This window comes from Salmo salar, chromosome ssa29 (assembly GCF_905237065.1).
Source record: "Salmo salar chromosome ssa29, Ssal_v3.1, whole genome shotgun sequence".
NCBI classification, from domain to species: Eukaryota; Metazoa; Chordata; class Actinopteri; order Salmoniformes; family Salmonidae; genus Salmo; species Salmo salar.
The window spans coordinates 31,155,025-31,177,158 of NC_059470.1; the positions used below are offsets into that span (position 1 = coordinate 31,155,025).

General features: G+C 43.5%; 1 pseudogene; it reads right to left on the reverse strand.

The window, feature by feature from the left end:
- The window catches only part of LOC106590588 (zinc finger C2HC domain-containing protein 1A-like), a 56,320-nt pseudogene that overhangs the window by 21,347 nt on the left and 12,839 nt on the right, over positions 1-22,134 (reverse strand).

Genomic DNA, 22,134 nt, shown 5'->3' on the forward strand with positions numbered 1-22,134 from the left:
AGTTGGTGGTTGGAGACATCCCTCTAGTGGTGTGGGGGCTGTGCTTTGGCAAAGTGGGTGGGGTTATATCCTGCCTGTCCGGGGGTATCATCGGATGGGGCCACAGTGTCTTCTGATCCCTCCTGTCTCAGCCTCCAGTATTTATGCTGCAGTAGTTTATGTGTCGGGGGGCTAGGGTCAGTCTGTTACATCTGGAGTATTTCTCTTGTCTTATCCGGTGTCCTGTGTGAATTTAAATATGCTCTCTCTAATTCTCTCTTTCTCTCTTTCTCTCGGAGGACATGAGCCCTAGGACCATGCCTCAGGACTACCTGGTATGATGACTCCTTGCTGTCCCCAGTCCACCTGGCCGTGCTGCTGCTCCAGTTTCAACTGTTCTGCCTGCGGCTATGGAACCCCGACCTGTTCACCGGACGTGCTTGTTGCACCCTCGACAACTACTATGATTATTATTATTTGACCATGCTGGTCATTTATGAACATTTTAACATCTTGACCATGTTCTGTTATAATATCCACCCTGCACAGCCAGAAGAGGACTGGCCACCCCTCATAGCCTGGTTCCTCTCTAGGTTTCTTCCTAGGTTTTTGGCCTTTCTAGGGAGTTTTTCCTAGGGAGTTTTTCCTAGCCACCGTGCTTCTTTCACATGCTTTGCTTGCTGTTTGGGGTTTTAGGCTGGGTTTCTGTACAGCACTTTGAGATATCAGCTGATGTACGAAGGGCTATATAAAAATAAATTTGATTTGATTTAAGGTCCTGTAAGGTAGTATAGTACTGTAAGGTGGTATAGTATATATATAGTATATAGTCCTGTAAGGTGGTATAGTCCTGTAAGGTAGTGTAGTCCATATATAGTCCTGTAAGGTAGAATATCCTGCAATATATAGAGTATAAGGTCCTATAAGGTAGCATAGACCTGTAAGGTGGTATAGTCTTTTTATATAGTATACATTCCTGTAAGATAGTAAAGTCTATGTATAGTATATACTCCCATAATGTAGTATAGTCCTGTAAGGTTGGATAGTTTATATATAGTACATAGTCCTGAAAGGTAGTATGAGTCTGTAAGGCAGTATAATCTATGTATAGTATCTAATCCTTTAAGGTAGTATTGTCCTGTTTGTAAGTCTCTATATAGTACATAGACTATACTTCCTTACAGGACTATCTTTAGTATATCATCCTGTGAGGTAGTATAGTCTCTTTTTATTTATTTATTACATTTTTTTATTTCACCTTTTATTTAACCAGGTAAGGTAGTTGAGAACAAGTTCTCATTTACAACTGCGACCTGGCCAACATAAAGCAAAGAAGTGCGACAGAAACAACAACACAGAGTTACATGGAATAAACAAGCGTACAGTCAATAACACAATAGAAAAAAAAGAAAGTCATTATACAGTGTGTGCAAATTGCATGAGGAGGTATGGCAATAAATAGGCCATAGTAGCAAAGTAATTACAATTTAGCAGATTAATATTGGAGTGATAGATGATGATGAGCAGAGGATGGTGTGTAAGTAGTGATACTGGTGTACAAAAGAGCAGCAAAGTAAATTAAAACAATATGGGGATGAGGTAGGTAGATTGGGTGGGCTATTTACAGATGGACTATGTACAGCTGCAGCGATCGGTTAGCTGCTCAGATAGCTGATGTTTAAAGTTAGTGAGGGAAATGTAAGTCTCCAGCTTCAGCGATTTTTGCAATTCGTTCCAGTCACTGGCAGCAGAGAACTGGAAGGAAAGGCGGCCAAAGGAGGTGTTGGCTTTGGGGATGACCAGTGAGATATACCTGCTGGAGCGCGTGCTACGGGTGGGTGTTGTTATCGTGACCAGTGAGCTGAGATAAGGCGGAGCTTTACCTAGCATAGACTTGTAGATGACCTGGAGCCAGTGGGTCTGGCAACGAATATGTAGCGAGGGCCAGCCGACTAGAGCATACAGGTCACAGTGGTGGGTGGTATAAGGCGCTTTGGTAACAAAACGGATGGCACTGTGATGGACTGCATCCAATTTGCTGAGTAGAATATTGGAAGCTATTTTGTAGATGACATCACCGAAGTCTAGGATCGGTAGGATAGTCAGTTTTACTAGGGTAAGTTTGGCGGCGTGAGTGGAGGAGGCTTTTTTTGCGAAATAGAAAGTTGATTCTAGATTTGATTTTGGATTGGAGATGTTTGATATGAGTCTGGAAGGAGAGTTTACAGTCTAGCCAGAAACCTAGGTATTTGTAGTTGTCCGTGTATTCTAGGTCAGAACCGTCCAGAGTAGTGATGCTAGTCGGGCGGGCGGGTGCAGGCAGCGATCGGTTGAAGAGCATGCATTTAGTTTTACTTGTATTTAAGAGCAGTTGGAGGCCACGGAAGGAGTGTTGTATGGCATTGAAGCTCGTTTGGAGGTTAGTTAACACAGTGCCCAAAGAAGGGCCAGATGTATACAGAATGGTGTCGTCTGCATAGAGGTGGATCAGGGAATCACCCGCAGCAAGAGCAACATCGTTGATATATACAGAGAAAAGAGTCGGCCCAAGAATTGAACCCAGTGGTACCCCCATAGAGACTGCCAGAGGTCCGGACAAAAGGCCCTCCGATTTTACACACTGAACTCTATCTGTGAAGTAGTTGGTGAACTAGGCGAGGCAGTCATTTGAGAAACCAAGGCTATTGAGTCTGCCAATAAGAATACGGTGATTGAATGAGTCGAAAGCCTTGGCCAGGTCGATGAAGACGGCTCCACAGTACTGTCTTTTATTGATGGCGGTTATGATATCGTTTAGTACCTTGAGCGTGGCTGAGGTGCACCAGTGACCAGCTCGGAAACCGGATTGCAGAGCGGAGAAGGTAGGGTGGGATTCGAAATGGTCAGTGATCTGTTTATTAACTTTGCTTTCAAAGACTTTAGAAAGGCAGGGCAGGATGGATATGGGTCTTTAACAGTTTGGGTCTAGAGTGTCACCACCTTCGAAGAGGGGGATGACCACGGCAGCTTTCCAATCTTTAGGGATCTCGGACGAAATGAAAGAGAGGTTGAACAGACTGGTAATAGGGGTTGCAACAATGGCGGCGGATAATTTTAAAAAGAGAGGGTCCAGATTGTCTAGCCCAGCTGATTTGTACGGGTCCAGGTTTTGCAGCTCTTTCAGAACATTTGCGATCTGGATTTGGGTGAAGGAGAAGCCGGGGAGGCTCGGGCAAGTAGCTGCGAGGGGTGCGGAGCTGTTGGCCGGGGTTGGTGTAGCCAGGAGGAAAGCATGGCCAGCCGTAAAGAAACGCTTATTGAAATTTTCGATTATCATGGATTTATCGGTGGTGACCGTGTCGCCTAGCCTCAGTGCAGTGGGCAGCTGGGAGGAGGTGCTCTTGTTCTCCATTAACTTTACGGTGTCCCAAAACCTTTTGGAGTTAGAGCTACAGGATGCAAATTTCTGTTTGAAAAAGAAAGCATTTTTTCCTGACTGACTGTGTGTATTAGTTCCTGACTTACCTGAACAGTTGCACATCGCGGGGACTATTCGATGCTATTGCAGTCCGCCACAGGATGTTTTTGTGCTGGTCAAGAGCAGTCAGGTCTGGAGTGAACCAAGGGCTATATCTGTTTTTAGTTCTACATTTTTTTGAAGGGGCATGCTTATTTAAGATGGTAAGGAAATTACTTATAGTCCTGTAATTACTTATAGTAATTTACTTATAGTCCTGTAATTAGTATAATCCTGGGAGGTAGTATGGTCTATATATAGTATATAGTCCTGTAAGGTAGTATAGACCTGTAATGAAGTATAGTTTATATATAGCCCTGTAAGGTAGTATAGTCTATGTCTAATATATAGTCCTGTAAGGTGGTATTGTCCATATATAGTATATAGGCCTGTAAGGCAGTACAATCCTGTAAGGTGGTATTATCTGTATATAGTGTATAGTCCTTAAGGTGGTATGGTCTTGTGAGGTACGACAGTCTATGTACAGTATACTATATCATCCTGTAAGGTAGTTAATTCCTGTAAAGGTAGTATAGTCTATATATAGTCCTTTAAGGTTGTATAATCCTGATAAAAACGTGTTTAGAAAAAATGCTAAATTCTATGGAATTACTACATTGAACAAAAATATAAACCCAACATGTAAAGTGTTGGGGCCATGTTTCATGAGCTGAAATAATTGATCCCAGAAATGTTCCAATGGCACAAAAATCTTATATCTCACACATTTGTATACATCCCAGTTAGTGAGCATTTGTACTTTGCCAAGATAATCCATCCACCTGGCAGGTGTGCCATATCAAGAAGCTGATTAAACAGCATGATCATTACACAGGTGCACCTTGTGCTGAGGACAATAAAAGGCCACTCTAAAATGTGCAGTTTTGTCACACAACACAATGCCACAGATGTCTCAAGTTGAGAGAGCGTGCAATTGGCATGCTGACTGCAGGAATGTCCACCAGAGCTGTTGCCAGATAATTGAATGTTAATTTCTCTACCATAAGCCACCTCAAACGTCGTTTTAGAGAATTTGGCAGTAGGTGCAACAGGCATCACAACCGCAGAGGTATCAGTCAGTGACTAACAGATGCAGATCTGTACTCCCAGTCGTGAAATCCATAGATTAAGGGCCTAATGAATTTATTTCAATTGTCTGATTTCCTCAAATAAACTGTAATTTAGTCAAATATTTGAAATTGTTGCATGTTTCGTTTATATTTTTGTTCAGTATATAATATACAAAAAGGGGAAAATATGTACGTGGCAAAGTAAATAAAAGACAGAGTGGGAGTTGTTCTGTTGCAATGGTAAGCATGTGACAATTATCCCAAAGCAAACATACAAAGCTGAATGTTTGCTTTCAACTCTGGTTTCTTAAATGAAATCCAAGTTACTAAAGACTTCCAACATTTTTTAAATCCAACTTAGATCTTGTGAAATTCAGCCATAGCCTTCGTGCAGGTCTTCTCCCCTTATTTGATGAACGATGCTTATCTTGATTTCAAGCTTTGTAAGGTAGTGTGGGGTAAAATGGTTTCGTTAGCCTAAAATGCTATGAAATGCTTGAGTTGAATAGTGCTATTCACTGGTAATTTCCCCTGATGTCCAGTAACCTCTTCATACACCACAGAAAGGAGTGATTTGTTATTGTCTCATTAGCAACCAGGCTAAATTCTTGTTCTGTCTGTTTAGACTCTAAAGATCTTATCACTCCCCTATCTTCGACACGAACGCTGTGAGAACTGGTTAGTACCGGTTCTTGTTTGTACTATTCTTCTAAGGATGTGGAACCTCAGGATGTTATCCCTTCTCTTTTGTAAGCTTACCTCTCCCTAGAAGGGAGTATAGCTCTTTTTGTAGATGAAGTACACTAAATGACCAAAAGTATGTGGACACCTGCTCTTCGAACATCTCATTCCAAAAATCATGGCCATTAATATGGAGTTAGTCCCCCCTTTGCTGCTATGACAGCCTCCACTCTTCTGGGAAGGCTTTCCACTACATGTTTAAGAATTGCTGCGGGGACTTGCTTCCATTCAGCCATGAGCTTTAGTGAGGTCAGGCACTGATGTTGGGCGATTAGGCCTGGCTAATCGGTGTTCAATGCAGTTGAAGTCAGGGATTTGTGCAGGCCAGTCAAGTTGTTCCACACCAATCTCGACAAACCATTTCTGTATGGATCTGACTTTTGTGCCTTCCCCAAACTGTTGCCACAAAGTTGGAAGCACAGAATCGTCTATAATATGCTGTACTGTTAAGAATTCCCTTCACTGGAACTAAGGGGCCTGAACCATGAAAAACAGCCCCAGACCATTATTCCTCCTCCATCAAACCTTACAGTTGGCACTATGCATTCAGGCAGATAGCGTTCTCCTTGCATCTGCCAAACCCAGATTTGGCCGTTGGACTGCCAGATGGTGAAGCGTGATTCCTCATTCCAGAGAACGCGTTTCCACTGCTGCAAAGTCCAATGGTAGCGAGCTTTACACCACTCCAGCCGACCGTTGGCATTGCGCATGGTGACCTTAGGCTTGTCTGCGGCTGCTCGGCCATGGAAACCCATTTCATGAAGCTCCCGACAAACTGTTTTGGTGCTGATGTTGCTTCCAGAGTCAGTTTGGAACTCGGTAGTGAGTGTTGTAACTGAGGACAAATGATTTGTACGCGCTGTGCTTCAGCACTCGGCAGTCCTGTTCTGTGAGATTGTGTGGCCTACCACTTCGAGGCAGAGCCGTTGTTGCTCCTAGATGTTTCCACTTCACAATAACAGCATTTACAGTTGACCAGGGAAGCTCTAGCAGAGGAGCAATTTGACGAACTGACTTGTTGGAAAGCTAACATCCTTTGACGGTGCGACATTGAAAGTCACTGAGCTCTTCAGTAAGGCCATTCTAGTGCTAGTGTTTGTTTATGGAGATTGCATAGCTGTGTGCTCGATTTTATACACCTGTCTGCAACGCTTGTGGTTGAAATAGCCGAATCCACTAATTTGAAGGGGTGTCCACATACTTTTTGTGTGTGTATATACAGCATATAAAGACTAACATGTAAATAATGAAGTTCCTCCCCGGTATATCCAGAGAGAGAACTTCCTTGCAATTGCTTGAATAAACTCAACTGGAAAATGAGCTTTGCTTGATCCTTGGAACAAGTTTTCACTTTATATCTTGTGTTTATATTTTTGTTCAGTGTATATTTTTAAATTCAACAGCAAATACCTTCTACGGTATATTCCTTCTTTAAAGACCAACTAACCTGCAAATTAAAGGACATTAAAAACAGTCTGCTGTTTCTACTAGCTAAAGAACACACACACACACACACACACACACACACACACACACACACACACACACACACACACACACACACACACACACACACACAGACAATTCTTCATCAATGTTTATTGTTAAATTTAAAGGATGGAAGTGGCATTAAAGCATGTCCATACTAGTGCGTCTCAAATCAATATCCAGAATAGGAATGTCCTATTCAGTCAGGTAATATTGCCCGCATCAGGCTGCATTTTACAGTAATAATGCCTACGTCAGGGAGCATTTTACAGTAATAATGCCTGCACCAGGGAGAATTTTACAGTAATAATGCCTGCACCAGGGAGCATTTTACAGTAATAATGCCTGCACCAGGGAGCATTTTACAGTAATAATGCCTACATCAGGCATCATTTTACAGTAATAATGTCTGCATTAGGCAGACTTTACAGTAATTATTATTTACAATGAGCTGGGTAGCAGGCAGATACTGTACATCTTAGTTTTCTTCCAGATAGAAACTGACAGATGTGGTTGGAAGTGATTGTAGTGAACATGCTTTTCATCCCTGGTCCAGGCGGGCCGCAGGATATGAATTATTGTCCTTACCCAAGTACGTGGAAATAGCAGGGTATGAATTACGGTCCTTACCCAGGTATGTGGAAATAGCATAATATGAATTAGGGTCCTTACCCATGTACAGTTGAAGTCGGAAGTTTACATACACCTTAACCAAATAAATTTAAACTCAGTTATTCACAATTCATGGCAAATAATCCTAGTAAAAATTCCCTGTCTTAGGTCAGTTAGGATCACCACTTTATTTTAAGAATGTGAAATGTCAGAATAATATTAGAGAGAATGATTTATTTCTGCTTTTATTTCTTTCATCACATTCCCAGTGGGTCAGAAGTTTACATACACTCAATTAGTATTTGGTAGCATTGCCTTTACATTGTTCAACTTGGGTCAAACGTTTCAGGTAGCCTTCCACAAGCTTCCCACAATAAGTTGGGTGAATTTTGCCCCTTCCTCCTGATCGATCTGGTGTAACTGAGTCAGGTTTGTAGGCCTCCTTGCTTGCACACGCCTTTTCAGTTCTGCCCACAAATTTTCTATAGGGTTGAGGTCAAGGCTTTGTGATGGCCAGTCCAATACCTTAACTTTCTTGTCCTTAAGCCATTTTGCCACAACTTTGGAAGTATGCTTGGGGTCATTGTCCATTTGGAAGACCCATTTGCGACAAAGCTTTAACTTCCTGACTGATGTCTTGATATGTTGCTTCAATATATCCACATAATTTTCCCCCCTCATGAAGCCATCTATTTTGTGAAGTGCACCAGTCCCTCCTGCAGCAAAGCACCCCCACAACATGATGCTGCCACCCCCGTGCTTCATGGTTGGGATGGTGTTCTTCGGCTTGCAAGCCTCCCCCTTTTTCCTCCAAACATAACGATGGCCATTATGGCCAAACAGTTCTATTTTGTTTCATCAGACCAGAGGACATTTCTCCAAAAAGTACGATCTTTGTCCCCATGTGCAGTTGCAAACCGTAGTCTGGCTTTTTTATGGCGGTTTTAGTGCAGTGGCTTCTTCCTTGCTGAGTGGACATTCAGGTTATGTCAATATAGGACTCGTTTTACTGTGGATATAGATACTTTTGTACCCGTTTCCTCCAGCATCTTCACAAGGTCCTTTGCTGTTGTTCTGGGATTGATTTGCACTTTTCGCACCAAAGTACGTTCATCTCTAGGAGACAGAACGCGTCTCCTTCCTGAGCGATATGACGGCGATGTGGTCCCATGGTGTTTATACTTGCATACTATTGTTTGTACAGATGAACATGGTACCTTCAGGCATTTGGAAATTGCTCCTAAGGATGAACAAGACTTGTGGAGGTCTACAATTGTTTTCTGAGGTCTTGGCTGATTTCTTTTGATTTTCCCATGATGTCAAGCAGAGGCACTGAGTTTTTTTTTATTTCACCTTTATTTAACCAGGTAGGCTAGTTGAGAACAAGTTCTCATTTGCAACTGTGACCTGGCCAAGATAAAGAGTAGCAATTCGATGCATACAACAACACATACAGTGGATATAAAAAGTCTACACCCCCCTGTTAAAATGCCAGGTTTTTGTGATGTAAAAGAATGAGACAAAGATAAATCATGTTAGAACTTTTTCTACTGTTAATGTGACCTATATTGTGAATAATTCAATTGAAAAACAAACTGAAATCTTCGAGGGGGAAAAATGAAAAATAAAAACCTTACAATAGCCTGGTTGCATAAGTGTGCACACCCTCTTATAACTGGGGATGTGGCTGTGTTCAGAATGAACCAATCACATTCAAACTCATGTTAAATAGAAGTCATTACACACCTGCCATCATTTTAAAGTGACTCTGATTAATCACAAATAAAGTTCAGCTGTTCTAGTAGGATTTTCCTGACATTTTCTTAGTTGCAGCTCAGAGCAAAAGCCATGGTCCGCAGAGAGCTTCCAAAGCATCAGAGGGATCTCATTGTTGAAAGATATCAGTCAGGAGAAGGGTACAAAAGAATTTCCAAAGCATTACATATACCATGGAACACAGTGAAGACAGTCATCATCAAGTGGAGAAAATATGACACCACCAAGAACTGGACGTTCCTCCAAAATGTATGAAAAGACGATAAAACTGGTCAGGGAGGCTTCCAAGAGGCCTACAGCAACATTAAAGGAACTGCAGGAATTTCTGGCAAGTACTGGCTGTGTGCTACATGTGACAACAATCTCCCGTATTCTTCATATGAATGGGCTATGGGGTAGGGTGGCAAGACGGATGCCTTTTCTTACAATGAAAAACATCCAAGCCTGGCTGAAGTTTGCAAAAACAAACATCAAGTCCCCCAAAAGCACGTGGGAAAATGTGTTATGGTCTGATGAAACCAAGGTTGAACTTTTTGGCCATAATTCCAAAAAAGTATGTTTGGCGCAGAAACAACACTGCACATCAGTCAAAGAACACCCACAGTGAAGCATGGTGGTGGCAGCGTCATGCTTTGGGGCTGTTTTTCTTCAGCTGGAACCGGGGCCTTAGTCAGGGTGGAGGGAATTATGAACATTTCCAAATACCAGGCAATTTTGGCACAAAACCTTCAGGTGTCCGTTACAAAACTGAAGAGGAAGTTCACCTTTCAGCACGACAACGACCCAAAGCACACATCCAAATCCAAGAAAGCATGGCTTCACCAGAAGAAGATTAACATTTTGGAATGGCCCAGCCAGAGCCCAGACCTGAATCCAATTGAACATCTCTGGGGTGATCTGAAGAGGGCTGTGCACAGGAGATGTCCTCGCAATCTGACAGATTTGGAGCGCTTTTGCAAAGAAGAGTGGGCAAATATTGCCACATCCAGATGTGCCATGCTAATAGACTCCTACCCAAAAAGACTGAGTGCTGTAATAAAATCAATAGGTGCTTCAACAAAGTATTAGTTTAAGAGTGTTCAACAAAGTATTAGTTTAAGGGTGTGCACACTTATGCAACCAGGTTGTGAGTTTTTTTTATTTTTCCCCCCTCAAAGATTTCAGTTTGTTTTTCAATTGAATTGTTCACATTATAGGTCACATTAACAAGAAAAAGTTCTGACATGATTTATCTTTGTCTCATTCTTTTACATCACAAAACCTGGCATTTTAACAGGGGTGTGTAGACTTTTTATATCCACTGTAGTTACACATGGAATAAACAAAACATACAGTCAATAATACTGTAGAACAAAAGAAAACAAAAAGTCAATATACAATGAGTGTAACTGAGGTAAGTTAAGACAATAAATAGGCCATGGTGGCAAATTAATTACAATATAGCAATTAAACACTGGAATGGTAGATGTGCAAAAGATGAATGTGCAAGTAGAGATACTGGGGTGCAAAGGAGCAAGATAAATAAATAAATACAGTATGGGGATGAGGTAGGTAGATAGATGGGCTGTTTACAGATGGGCTATGTACAGGTGCAGTGATCTGTGAGCTGCTCTGACAGCTGGTGCTTAAAGCTAGTGAGGGAGCTATGAGTCTCCAGCTTCAGAGATTTTTGCAGTTCGTTCCAGTCATTGGCAGCAGAGAACTGGAAGGAAAGACAACCAAAGGAGGAATTGGCTTTGGGGGTGACCAGTGAGATATACCTGCAGGAGCGCGTGCTACGGGTGGGTGCTGCTATGGTGACCAGTGAGCTGAGATAAGGCGGGGCTTTACCTAGCAGAGACTTGTAGATAACCTGTAGCCAGTGGGTTTGGCGACGTGTATGAAGCGAGGGCCAACCAACGAGAGCGTACAGGTCGCAATGGTGGGTAGTGTATGGCGCTTTGGTAACAAAACGGATGGCACTGTGATGTACTGCATCCAGTTTGTTGAGTAGAGTGTTGGAGGCTATTTTATAGATGACATCACCAAAGTCGAGGATCGGTAGGATGGTCAGTTTTACAAGGGTATGTTTGGCAGCATGAGTGAAGGATGCTTTGTTGCGATATAGGAAGCCGATTCTAGATTTAATTTCGGATTGGAGATGCTTAATGTGAGCCTGGAAGGAGAGTTTACAGTCTAACCAGACACCCAGGTATTTGTAGTTGTCCACGTATTCTCAGTCAGAGCCGTCCAGAGTAGTGATGCTGGACGGGCGAGCAGTGATCGATTGAAAAGCATGCATTTAGTTTTACCTGCGTTTAAGAGCAGTTGGAGGCCACGCAAGGAGAGTTGTATGGCATTGAAGCTCGTCTGGAGGTTAGTTAACACAGTGTCCAAAGAGGGGCCAGAAGTATACAGAATGGTGTGGTCTGCATAGAGGTGGATCAGAGACTCACCAGCAGCAAGAGCAACATCATTGATGTATACAGAGAAGAGAGTCGGCCCGAGAATTGAACCTGTGGCACCCCCATAGACTGCCAGAGGTCTGGACAACAGGCCCTCCGATTTGACACACTGAACTCTATCAGAGAAGTAGTTGGTAAACCAGGCGAGGCAATCATTTGAGAAACCAAGGCTGTCGAGTCTGCCGATAAGAATGTGGTGATTGACAGAGTCGAAAGCCTTGGCCAGGTCGATGAAGATGGCTGCACAGTATTGTTTCTTATCGATGGCGGTTATGATGTCGTTTAGGACCTTGTGCGTGGCTGAGGTGCACCCATGACCAGCTCTGAAACCAGATTGCGTAGCGGAGAAGGTACGGTGGGATTCGAAATGGTCGGTAATCTGTTTGTTAACTTGGCTTTCGAAGACCTTAGAAAGACAAGGTAGGATAGATATGTCTGTAGCAGTTTGGGTCTAGAGTGTCTCCCCCTTTGAAGAGGGGGATGACCACGGCAGCTTTCCAATCTTTGGGAATCTCAGACAATACGAAAGAGAGGTTGAACAGGCTAGTAATAGGAGTTGCAACAATTTCGGCAGATAATTTTAGAAAGAGAGGGTTCAGATTGTCTAGCCCGGCTGATTTGTATGGGTCCAGATTTTGCAGCTCTTTCAGGACATCAGCTATCTGGATTTGGGTGAAGGAGAAATGGTGGGGGCTTTGGCGGGTTGCTGTGGAGTGTGCCGGGCAGTTGACCGGGGTAGTGGTAGCCAGGTGGAAAGCATGGCCAGCCGTAGAGAAATGCTTATTGAAATTCTCAATTATAGTAGATTTATCGGTGGTAACAGTGTTTCCTAGCCTCAGAGCAGGAGGAGGTGCTCTTATTCTCCATGGACTTTAGTGTCCCAGAACTTTTTTGAGTTAGTACTACAGGATGCAAATTTCTGTTTGAAAAAGCTGGCTTTCGCTTTTCTAACTGCCTGTGTATATTTGTTCCTAACTTCCCTGAAAAGTTGCATATCGCGGGGGCTATTCGATGCTAATGCAGAACGCCACAGGATGTTTGAAGGTAGGCCTTGAAATACATCCACAGGTACACCTCCAATTGACACAAATTACGTCAATTAGCCTATCAGAAGCTTCTAAAGCCATGACTTCATTTTCTGTAATTTTCCAAGCTGTTTAAAGGCACAGTCAACTTAGTGTATGTAAACTTCTGACCCACTGGAATTGTGATACAGTGAAATAATCTGTCTGTAAACAATTGTTGGAAAAAATTACTTGTGTCATGCACAAAGTAGATCTCCTAACCGACTTGACAAAATTATAGTTTGTTAATAACAATACATTTGTGGAGTGGTTGAAAAACTAGTTTTAATGACTCCAACCTAAGTGTATGTAAACTTCCGACTTCAACTGTATGTGGAAATATCAGGGTATGAATTATGGTCCATTTCAAAGCTTGGTATTGTATATGTTGTATCGTATTGAAATGGTGGACTTTAAAACCCTGACCTGTACCACAACTATTTAACAGCAATGGCCTCACATTGGTCCCAGTGAAAATAATGTATTTGCCAAATACTTAACAGTTCATTCTACTCATGACCCAATGAAAATAATGCGTCCCCTTAGCACAAATGACACATTCCATTCAGCTTCATTATAAAATTATGAAACTATTTAAAACATTTTTTATTTAAAAAAAAATCAGTAGTCAATCATATTGCGCTTCAATAGTAACACATTGAATACGGTAGAGAGTGACTGAATGGGATGAGAGGGTGAGTTGCATTGGAGAGGGTTTATAGACCATGGTTCATAGGGACTGGATGGGCTCATGTTTATAGTGGAAATTAAGCCAACATAACCCTGTCCTAATAATGTCATAAAAAGTTATGGCAACTGATGCCAAATTGACTGATGTTAGGATCCCCCAAAAATGTCTGGCAGGCCATGTGCTATTTTAGCTAGGTAACGGTATGTGTCATAACACCAATATAGCCCAGGGTTCCAGTAAACTACCACCCTTCAATTTCATTTCCTATTTTTCTCCTCTCCACTTCTCTTTTCTCCTATTCTCCTCCTCCCTTCTATTTCTCCTCTCATTAGAACTTGGCCCAGTCTAAAGTGTACTTGGATCCACACTCACAACAGAACTTGGCCCAGTCTACAGGGTACTTGGATACACACTCATGGCAAAACATTGTCATCATTCCACCATTATCCACATCGTTGTCGCGTTTAGCATCGTTCCTGAAGTGGAGAAAGGCAAAGAGAGCGAGAGAGAGGGCAACCACTGCAGAGGTTTAATTATGCTGAGCAATACTACAAGAGATCAGTATTCATTCTCCAGACTTGGAGTTGTCTAACGTCATCACACACAATACACTCCCAGTCACTCAGACAGGCCCTTTCCTACCTGGAGTTGGAGCTGTCTGCTTCCCTGTTGTTGAGTCCCCCTGCTGACAGACAGGTCTTCACAGAGCCGTAGGAACCTACTGGACGGGTCTTACCTCCAACACTGAGAGGAGGAGAAAGGAGGAGGGACAGAATGAAAGGAGAAGGAATGAAAGCGAAAGAAGGAATAGGGAATAGTTTTTACTGGTGGTCTTACATTAATATTGTGTTACATATTGACAGGATTTATTGACGTGTGCGTATGTGTGTGTGCGCGCGCATGGTATGTGCATTGTGTGTGTGTGTGTGTGTGCGCGCGCATGGTATGTACATTGTGTGTGTGTGTGCACGCGCACACTCATGGTATGTACATTATATGTGTGTGTGTGTGTGTACTAACCCTAAAGGAGGACTAGTCAGGCCCGACGCAGCAGTGCAGTTCGGAGAGTAACCAGAAGGGGTGCTCCTCACTGATCCTGCAGATGTAACCTTAATGGATGGGATCCCTATAGGGAGGGGAGGAGAGAGAAAAGGAGAATAGAGGAGAGGAAGGAGGAGAGGGGGATGAGGACAGGAGAGGAGGTGCACAGAAAGGAGGTGCAGAGAGAGGAAGGGAGATGAGGAGAGCGGAAGGGAGATGAGCAGAGAGATGAGCAGAGAGCGGAAGGGAGATGAGCAGAGAGATGAGCAGAGAGCGGAAGGGAGATGAGAGCGGAAGGGAGATGAGGAGAGCGGAGAGAGGAAGGGAGATGAGGAGAGCGGAGAGAGGAAGGGAGATGCGGAGAGAGGAAGGGAGATGCGGAGAGCGGAAGGGAGATGAGGAGAGCGGAGAGAGGAAGGGAGATGAGGAGAGCGGAAGGGAGATGCGGAGAGAGGAGAGAGGAAGGGAGATGCGGAGAGAGGAAGGGAGATGAGGAGAGAGGAAGGGAGATGCGGAGAGCGGAGAGAGGAAGGGAGATGAGGAGAGCGGAAGGGAGATGAGGAGAGCGGAGAGCGGAAGGGAGATGAGGAGAGCGGAGAGCGGAAGGGGAGATGAGGAGAGCGGAAGGGGAGATGAGGAGAGCGGAGAGAGGAAGGGAGATGAGGAGAGCGGAGAGAGGAAGAGAGATGAGGAGATGAGGAGAGCGGAAGGGAGATGAGGAGAGCGGAGAGAGGAAGGGAGATGAGGAGAGCGGAGAGAGGAAGGGAGATGAGGAGATAGGAAGGGAGATGAGGAGAGCGGAGAGAGGAAGGGAGATGAGGAGAGCAGAGAGAGGAAGGGAGATGAGGAGAGCAGAGAGAGGAAGGGAGATGAGGAGAGCAGAGAGAGGAAGGGAGATGAGGAGAGCAGAGAGAGGAAGGGAGATGAGGAGAGCGGAAGGGAGATGAGGAGAGCAGAGAGCGGAAGGGAGATGAGGAGAGCAGAGAGAGGAAGGGAGATGAGGAGAGCAGAGAGAGGAAGGGAGATGAGGAGAGCGGAGAAGAGGGGAGGAGATCAGGGGAGAGAGGAGAGAAGAGGGGGGATGAGGACAGGAAAGTAGGAGAGTGGAGAGGAGACAGGAGGATAACTTGTTAGATATTACTGCATGGTCGGAACTAGAAGCACAAGCATTTCGCTACACTCGCATTAACATCTGCTAACCACGTGTATGTGACAAATAAAATTTGATTTGAGGAGACGAGGGGAGGAAAGCCGAGAGGAGATGAGGAGAGAGAGGAAAGGCAGAGAGAGGATGTGAGGAGGAGTGGAGAGAGGATGAGTGGAGAGAGGAGGTGAGAGGAGGCGAAGAGGGGAGAGGAATACAGGGTGTAGACAAAAACATGACAGTCCTTTCTCTCCAGCAAAGTGGCTTTAGTTCAGTGACGTTGTATCTGAATGGCTGATGGCTGCACAGCCCAAGAGGTTGTGTTAGTCTAGTACTACAGTGCTAGCTCCAGCGTTAGTTTAGTACTACAGAGTGCTAGCTCCAGCGTTAGTTTAGTACTACAGAGTGCTAGCTCCAGTGTTAGTTTAGTACTACAGAGTGCTAGCTCCAGTGTTAGTCTAGTACTACAGAGTGCTAGCTCCAGCATTAGTTTAGTACTACAGAGTGCTAGCTCCAGCATTAGTTTAGTACTACAGAGTACTAGCTCCAGTGTTAGTCTAGTACTACAGAGTGCTAGCTCCAGCGTTAGTTTAGTACTACAGAGTACTAGCTCCAGTGTTAGTTTAGTACTACAGAGTGCTAGCTCCAGTGTTAGTTAAGTACTACAGAGTACTAGCTCCTATTAGTTTAGTACTACAGAGTACTAGCTCTAGCGTTAGTTTAGTACTACAGAGTGCTAGCTCCAGTGTTAGTTTAGTACTACAGAGTGCTAGCTCCAGTGTTAGTTAAGTACTACAGAGTACTAGCTCCTATTACTTTAGTACTACAGAGTACTAGCTCCAGCGTTAGTTTAGTACTACAGAGTACTAGCTCTAGCGTTAGTTTAGTACTACAGAGTGCTAGCTCCAGCGTTAGTTTAGTACTACAGAGTGCTAGCTCCAGTGTTAGTTTAGTACTACAGAGGGCTAGCTCCAGTGTTAGTTTAGTACTACAGAGTGCTAGCTCCAGTCTTAGTTAAGTACTACAGAGTACTAGCTCCTATTAGTTTAGTACTACAGAGTACTAGCTCCAGTGTTAGTCTAGTACTACAGAGTACTAGCTCTAGCGTTAGTTTAGTACTACAGTGCTAGCTCCAGCGTTAGTTTAGTACTACAGAGTGCTAGCTCCAGCGTTAGTTTAGTACTACAGAGTGCTAGCTCCAGTGTTAGTTTAGTACTACAGAGTGCTAGCTCCAGTGTTAGTCTAGTACTACAGAGTGCTAGCTCCAGCATTAGTTTAGTACTACAGAGTGCTAGCTCCAGCATTAGTTTAGTACTACAGAGTACTAGCTCCAGTGTTAGTCTAGTACTACAGAGTGCTAGCTCCAGCGTTAGTTTAGTACTACAGAGTACTAGCTCCAGTGTTAGTTTAGTACTACAGAGTGCTAGCTCCAGTGTTAGTTAAGTACTACAGAGTACTAGCTCCTATTAGTTTAGTACTACAGAGTACTAGCTCTAGCGTTAGTTTAGTACTACAGAGTGCTAGCTCCAGTGTTAGTTTAGTACTACAGAGTGCTAGCTCCAGTGTTAGTTAAGTACTAGAGTACTAGCTCCTATTACTTTAGTACTACAGAGTACTAGCTCCAGCGTTAGTTTAGTACTACAGAGTACTAGCTCTAGCGTTAGTTTAGTACTACAGAGTGCTAGCTCCAGCGTTAGTTTAGTACTACAGAGTGCTAGCTCCAGTGTTAGTTTAGTACTACAGAGTGCTAGCTCCAGCGTTAGTTTAGTACTACAGAGTGCTAGCTCCAGTGTTAGTTTAGTACTACAGAGTGCTAGCTCCAGCGTTAGTTTAGTACTACAGAGTACTAGCTCATATTAGTTTAGTACTACAGAGTACTAGCTCATATTAGTTTAGTACTACAGAGTACTAGCTCACATTAGTTTAGTACTACAGAGTACTAGCTCCCATTAGTTTAGTACTACAGAGTACTAGCTCATATTAGTTTAGTACTACAGAGTACTAGCTCATATTAGTTTAGTACAGTACTACAGAGTACAAGCTCCAGTGTTAGTTTCAGTCAGTGTGTGTTAAATGTGTGTGTTACCCGAGTGCTGGGCCAGGCCAGATCTCTGGGGTAAACAGGAGGAAGAGTAGGACACAGCAGGAGAGTTGGCCTTCTTCACAGGAGCAGGAGGCTTGAACTGTGGAGAGTGCATGTGTGCGCACACCCACACTGTTCTATGCTGTGCAACACACTCCCTGTGTATGGCTCACACACTTAAAAGAACCGTTAAACACTCATACCCATGCGTCAGTGCAGCTCCTTACATAATTTAATGTGTCTGCTGCATTCTCACTGAACCGCCGCTGGCAGGATGGATACTGGACATAATCTGAGACAACATAATCACACAGTTCTCAGACTAACTTTGCTATACAGCGCTCAGTGGTGAGGCTGAGGCAAGCTGCAATGCATACAGGAGGAAGCAGTGGAGACAGAGAGAGGAAGCAAGCAGAGAAAGAGAGAGGTTAGTGATAAGAGAATTATCTAATAAAGGTAAATGAATCAATAAACCATGATGAATTATTAGTCATACAGCATGGTTAATGAATAATCAATGTAATGATCAATGTAGTGATCGATTAGTCCGATTAGTCCCAGAAAATCTAGTAGAGGCTGTAGAGGGAAAGAAATGTGTGTGAGTATTTAGTGTGCCCATGGGAACAGGAACCAGATGGTAAAGGGAGTAAAAACTTCAAAGAGTTCCTAACCTTGAAGGAAAGGAACAGGCTGAGCTGGATAGTGATAAACAGTGTGGGGAGTCAAAGTGGAGAGGCAGTTCACCAACAGTTTGTGTGTAAATGCATGTGCGTAAGTAAGCAAGAACTATAAAATGACTGTTTTGTTATCCTGACCTCAGAACGTTCTCTGAATAAAGCTACAGAAACCTTTTGCAGAAAGCTGAGTCCTTGCCTAATTATTTAACCCATTGTCTTACAAACCTTGGGCATTAGTCAAGGCGTATTGAGTATTGATTATTATCATCAAGATATAGAATTCCTTTATCAGTTAGTACATTTGCTCTTGGGGTTGGGGGTCCCATGAGAAAATCTGTACTAATCTTACGAAACAAGTTACCAATCAATATGAAGATCTCCACATGGGCCTAGGCCTCCTATAAACCTACATTGAAAGGCAAAACACTTGTTTTATCGCTAATGCTAAGTGTCAGTGTGAATCATTTTCCCCCTCTTTCAGGGGTAAAACATTACAATTGTAAAGCTAATAGGCTATGTGTTTGTTGGTGGACTGAGGTGAATGAACCTACAGCAGCCAAGGTGACAACGGCCTTTTACTGAGGAGTGGCTTCCATCTGGCCACTCTACCATAAAGGCCTGATCGGTGGAGTGTTGCAAAGATGGTTGTCCTTCTGGAAGGTTCTCCCATCTCCACAGAGGAACTCTGGAGCTCTGTCAGTGACCATAGGGTTCTTGGTCACCTCCCTGACCAAGGCCTTTCTCCCCTGATTGCTCAGTTTGTGCCGGGAACCAGCTCTAGGAAGATTCTTGGTGGTTCCAAACTTCTTCCATTTAAGAATGCAACAGGCCACTGTGTTCTTGGGGACCTTCAATGCTGCAGAATTGTTTTGGTACCCTTCCCCAGATCTGTGCCTCGAAACAATCCTGTCTCGGCGCTCTACAAACAATTCCTTCAACCTCATAGCTTGATTTTTGCTCTGACATGCACTGTCAACTGTGGGACCTTATATAGACAGGTGTGCCTTTCCAAATCATGTCCAATCAACTGAATTTACCACAGGTGGACTCCAATCAAGTTGTATAAACATCTCAAGGATGATCAATGGAAACAGGATGCACCTGAGCTCAATTTCGCATCTCATAGCAAAGGGTCTGAATGGTTATGAAAGTAAGGTATTTCTGTTATTTATTTTAATACATTTTCAGAACTTTTTACAAACCTGTTTTCGCTTTGTCATTATGGGGTATTGTGTGTAGATTGCTGAGGATTTTTTTATTTCATCCATTTTAGAATAAGGCTGTAACGTAACAAAATGTGGAAAAAGTCAAGGGGTCTGAATACTTTCTGAATGCACTGTACATGTACATATCTACCTCAATTACCTCGTACCCCAGCACATTTACTCGGTACTGTTACCCCGTGTATATAGCCAAGTTTTCGTTACTCATTGCGTATTTATTCCTTGTGATTTTATTTTTTAATTATTTCTTCTCGCTTTGCAGTGTTGGAAATCGCCTGTAAGAGTGTATTTCACTGTATATGTACACCTGTTTTTTACAACGCATGTGACAAATACCATTTTATTTGATCACATAGTCACCGGATGGAATCTGAAACAACACAATCACATAGTCACTGGATATAATCTGAAACAACACAGCCACTGGATATAATCTGAAACAACACAGCCACTGGATATAATCTGAAACAACACAGCCACTGGATATAATCTGAAACAACACAGCCACTGGATATAATATGAAACAACACAGCCACTGGATATAATATGAAACAACACAGTCACTGGAATTAATATGAAACAACACAGCCACTGGAATTAATATGAAACAACACAGCCACTGGAATTAATAGGAAACAACACAGCCACTGGAATTAATATGAAACAACACAGCCACTGGAATTAATATGAAACAACACAGCCACTGGAATTAATATGAAACAACACAGTCACTGGAATTAATATGAAACAACACAGTCACTGGAATTAATCTGGAACAACACAGTCACTGGAATTAATATGAAACAACACAGCCACTGGAATTAATATGAAACAACACAGCCACTGGAATTAATATGAAACAACACAGTCACTGGGATTAATATGAAACAACACAGCCACTGGAATTAATAGGAAACAACACAGCCACTGGAATTAATATGAAACAACACAGCCACTGGAATTAATATGAAACAACACAGCCACTGGAATTAATATGAAACAACACAGCCACTGGAATTAATATGAAACAACAGTCACTGGAATTAATATGAAACAACACAGCCACTGGAATTAATATGAAACAACACAGTCACTGGAATTAATCTGGAACAACACAGTCACTGGAATTAATCTGGAACAATACAGTCACTGGAATTAATCTGGAACAACACAGTCACTGGATATAATCTGGAACACAGTCACTGGGACGTGGGGGGGGGGGGGGGGGGGGAGATAAGGGTGGTGTTACCTGGTACGTAGGAGGGGGGTGGAGTAGGGGAAAGCCCCCCCCCTCCCTGACCTGAGTGAGGCCCTTGGTAGCTCTGATGGTGGCGATGAAGTCCTCGTGTTTCCTACACCAGTTGGACTGCTTCTTGGAAGGCTCTGGCTGGAACACACACACTTCAGTGACCCATTGGTATAGAATGATGAAGGGCTAACTAGGTCCGAGGTGGTGCCGTCAGTGTTGGTGGCTGTTGTTTTTTTTAGCCTTGAGCAACACCAAGAATCCTCTGAGCAAAGTCTCTCAATTGCTTCTAAGAAACTGTTTTGTCCACTGATTGTGATGCTGATATATTTGGCCAGCATATATTGTAAAGTCCTCTATAACAGTGCTTTAGGTCTTCCTGGACTCTGAGATGTACCACTAGTGACAGAAGTGGTTTGGCGTCATACCACTTCACGGTTGGTCACATGACACTCGCAGTCACCTCATATCTGGTTACAGCTCAGATCACACGCTTGTATCCCTCAGTGATTAAACTGGGTTTAATACAGACTACACTGTATATGCACATCCAATAAGTGGATACTCCCTTTAAAAGTGCAGTGCAGTTCACCAGTCCCAATTCAAAACACATTATCTCCTCTAGATATCTGCATGCTCCGGGTTTAGTACGGTCATTAAAAGGACAGTACCAAAACATTGCATTTACCATAATGTTTAAGCACCTGCAAGCCCTGGAGAATAGTGACAGTGAATTAGATTCCTAAATTTGAATTAATGTTATAGGTACCAAAGTGCATGCCTACCTATTACACATAGTCTACCTACATTTGATTTCTCCCATGAAAACGTTACTACAGGAGAACACACCTAGTTCTGTCCCAAAAGTATTGCACTATAGGAAATGGGGTGTAATTTGGGTTAGCTGTTAGCTGTCAGGCAGCGTGGCTAGCTCAGTTAGCTGTCAGGCAGCGTGGCTACCTCAGTTAGCTGTCAGGCAGCGTGGCTACCTCAGTTAGCTGTCAGGCAGCGTGGCTACCTCAGTTAGCTGTCAGGCAGCGTGGCTACCTCAGTTAGCTGTCAGGCAGCGTGGCTACCTCAGTTAGCTGTCAGGCAGCGTGACTAGCTCAGTTAGCTGTCAGGCAGCGTGGCTAGCTCAGTTAGCTGTCAGGCAGCGTGGCTAGCTCAGTTAGCTGTCAGGCAGCGTGGCTACCTCAGTTAGCTGTCAGGCAGCGTGGCTACCTCAGTTAGCTGTCAGGCAGCGTGGCTACCTCAGTTAGCTGTCAGGCAGCGTGGCTACCTCAGTTAGCTGTCAGGCAGCGTGACTAGCTCAGTTAGCTGTCAGGCAGCGTGACTAGCTCAGTTAGCTGTCAGGCAGCG